Source organism: Pteropus alecto, unplaced genomic scaffold (genome assembly GCF_000325575.1).
Source record: "Pteropus alecto unplaced genomic scaffold, ASM32557v1 scaffold20, whole genome shotgun sequence".
Lineage (NCBI taxonomy): Eukaryota > Metazoa > Chordata > Mammalia > Chiroptera > Pteropodidae > Pteropus > Pteropus alecto.
Genome location: NW_006436298.1, coordinates 42697558 through 42701441, shown reverse-complemented (window position 1 = coordinate 42701441; position 3884 = coordinate 42697558). Strand labels below are relative to the sequence as shown.

The following is a 3884-nucleotide window of genomic DNA, read 5'->3' as shown; positions in this document are numbered from 1 at the left end:
GTTTATTTTTGTTTTTCTTGCTTTTTGTCATATCTAAAAAATACCATTGCCAAAACAGATGTCATGTAACTGTGTTTTTTTTCTATGAGTTCATGGTCTTTGGTCTTACATATAAGTCCTTACCAATATAAGTTCATTTTTGTCAGTGATATAAGACTGGGATCCAGTTTCATTCTTTTGCATGTAAGTATCCAGTTTTCCCAACAACATTTATTGAAGAGACTATTCTTCCCCTATTGAGTTTTCTTGGCTCTCCTGTGAAATATTAATTAACAGTATAGTATGTACATGGATTTATTTCTAGGCTCTCAGTGATGTTACACTGCTGTATGTATCTGTGTTTCTGCTAGTATCATACTGTTTTGATTAATGTAGCTTGGTGATGTAGTATGAAATCAGGAAGTATGATATCTCCTGCTTTGTTCCTTCTCAAAAGACCTTCTCTGGCTACTTGGTCTTTTGTGGTTCCATAAAATTTTAGGATAACTTTTTCTATTTTTATAAAAAATGCCACTAGAAGTTTGATAGAGATTGTATTGAATCTGTAGATCCCTTTGGGTAGTATGGATATTTTAACAATATTAATTCTTCTGAATCATGAATATGGGATATCTTTCCACTGGTTTGTGCTTTTTTCAATTTCATTTATCAAAGTCTAGTTGTTTTCAGTATACAGACTTTTCACTTTTTTGGTCAAATTTATTCATAAATATCTTATTTTTCATACTATTATAAAGATTATCTTCATTATTTCTTTTTACAGATAATTTATTGTTCACATATGGACATGCAACTGATTTTGTTTTGCATGTTGATTTTGTGTCCTGCAACTTCACTGAATTCATGTATTAGTTCTAAAAGGGTTTTTTTTTTTTTTTTTTTTGAGTCTTTAAGATTTTCTATATGTAAGATCATATCATCTGCAAATAGTGGCAGGTTTGTTCCTTCCTTTCCAGTTTCTTTTACTTTTTTTATTTTTTATTTTGAGGCAAGGCAATTTTGGTTGATCTTACAGATTGCAAGGACCTTGTCAGCTTACGATCTCTTATTTTTTTATTTTTTTATGCCTACAGCACCTGGTCTTCCTAGATGGTCTACCATCCAAGTACTAACCAGGCCCAACCCTGCTTAGTTTCCAAGATCAGACGGGATCAAGGCTTGTTCAGGATGGCATGGCCGTAGACTCTTCCTTTCCAGTTTCAATGCCTTCTATTTCTTCTTTTTCTTGCCTGATTTCTCAGGCTAAGACTTCCAATACTATATTGAATGAGAGTGATGAGAGTGGGCGTCCTTGTCTTGTTTCTAATCATAGTAGAAAAGCTTTAACCCTTTCACAATTGAGTATGACATTAGCTGTGTGCTTGTCATATAAAGATTTTATTATGTTGAGGTACATTCCTCCTAGACCTTAAGGGTTTTTGTCATGAAAGAATGTCGAATTTTGTCAAATATTTTTTCTCTGCATGTATTAAGATGATCATTTGATTTTTATTTTTCATTCCACTAATGTAGTGTATAACATTTATTGATTTATGTATACTGAACCATCCTTGCATCCCAGGGTTAAACGCCACTTCATGATGGTGTACGACACTTTTAATGTGCTGTTGAATGCAGTTTTTTAGTATGTTGTTGAGAATGTTTATATCTATATTTATCTGGGATATTGCCCTGCAGTTTCCTTTTCTTGTAATGTTTTTATCTGGCTTTGGTATCAGGGTAAGGATGGCCTCATAAAATGAGGTTGGGAGTCTTTCCCTTCTTCAAGTTTTGAAAGAGTTTAAGAAGAATTGGCATTAATTCTTTGAATGTTTAGTAGAATTCACAGGGAAAGCATCTTGTTCTGGACTTTTATTTGTTGGGTGTTTTTTGATTACTTATTCAATCTTGTTACTCATTGATCTGTTCAATTTTTTTTTATTTCTTCACGATTCGTATTTGGTTAGCAGTTGATCTAGGAATTTATCCACTTCTTCTCAATTACCTAGTTTGTTGGTATAAAATTGTTCATAGTCTCTGAAGATACCTTGCATTTCTGTGGTCTTAATCATAATGGCTTCTTTTTCATTTCTGATTTTATTTATTTGAGAATTCTTTTTGATAGTATAATTAAGACTTGTCAATTTTGTTTATCTTTTTAAAACCCGATCATAGTTTTGTTGATCTTTTCTATTGTTTCTTGGCTTCTATTTTATTTATTTCTGCTCTGATCTTTGTCATTTCCTTCCTTCTGCTAACTTTGGGCTTAGTAATTTTTTCTAGTTCCTTGTGGTGTAATTTTAGGTTGTTTGAGATCATTCTTTTTTCTTAATGCGGAAGTTTATTTCTATAAATATCCCACTTATCTCTGCTTTTGCTCTATCCCTTAAGTTTTGCTGTTTTTCTATTTTCATTTGTTTCAAAATACTTTTTTCTTTTTTGATTTCTTCTTTGACCCACTGATTTTTCAGCAGTGTGTTTATTATCCACATAGTTCTGAATTTCTAGTTCTCCTCTTGTTATTGATTTCTACTTTCATACCACTGCGGTCAGAAAAGATAGTTGGTATAATTTTAATCTTCTTACATTTGTAAAGGATTGTTTTGTGACTAGCATATCATCTATCTTTGAATATGTTCCATGTGTACTTGAGAAGAATGTATATTCTGCTACTGTTAGATAGAATGTTAGGCAAATGTTTGTTAGGGTCATTTGATCAAATATGTAGTTTAAGTCAATATTTTCTTATTGATTTTCTGGAAGGTCTATCTATTGTTAAAAGTGGAGTATCGAAGTTTCCAACTATTACTACATTATTGTATATTTCTCCCTTCAGGTATGCTAATATTTGTTTTATGTAAAAGAGTATAACAGTAAATATGCTTCTAACATAGGAAAATCTAGATTTTCTAACATAGGATAATAATTAAGGGATCAATTCATCAAAAGAGTATAACAGTAAATATGCTTCTAACATAGGAAAATCTAGATTTTCTAACATAGGAAAATGTAGATTTTCCTATGTTAGAAGCATATTTACTGTTATACTCTTTTGATGACTTGATCCCTTAATTATTATATAATGACCTTCTTTGTCTCTTGTTATAGTCACTAGCTTAAAGTCTGTTGTGAGATATAAGAATAGCTACTCCTGCTTTTTTTTGATTTTTATTTGCATGGAATATCTTTTCCCATCCCTTCAATTTTAATGTATACATGTCTCTAAAGCTGAAGTGAGTCTGTTACAGGCAGTATATAGTTGATCTTATATTTAAATCAATTCCACCACTCTAAATCTTCTGATGAAAGAATTTAATCCATTTACATTTAAAGTTATTACTGATATGTATGGAGTTATCATTGCCATTTTGTTAATTATTTTCTCGCTGCATTGTAGTTTCTTTGTTCCTTTCTTCCTCTCTTGCTCTCTACCTTTGTGATTTTCTGTAGAAGTATTCCTCAATTTCTTTATCTTTATCATTTGTTTAACTACTATAACTTTTTCTGTGTGGTTTCCACGTGTCTTACATAAAACATCTTGCAGTTACAACCATCTATTTTAAGTTTCTAACAACTTAAATTTAAACATATAAAATCTCTATATTTTTATACTCTTCTCCCAATATTTATGTTTTAATGTCATAATTTATACCTTTTTATATTATTGCATCTATTAACAAATTATTGTGATTATAGTGAATTTTTTCATACTTTTGAGTTTTAACTTTATTCTAGAGTTATCAAATGTCATTTTCTCAGGAAGTCCATTATCGCCTGCCCTGAACTTTACTCCCTAGTCATCCTCTATCACAATAACCTCCTTCATTTTCTTTAAAGCACTTCTCTGTTTCTCAATATTTGAAGTTATCTTGCTGATTTATGTATATATTTGAGTTCACTCTTTC

The 3884-nt window shown here is 30.8% G+C and overlaps 1 pseudogene; it reads right to left on the bottom strand.

The window, feature by feature from the left end:
* Positions 1-1064: 1064 nt before the first annotated feature.
* On the bottom strand, positions 1065-1184 carry LOC112480728 (annotated as a pseudogene).
* Positions 1185-3884: the final 2700 nt, after the last annotated feature.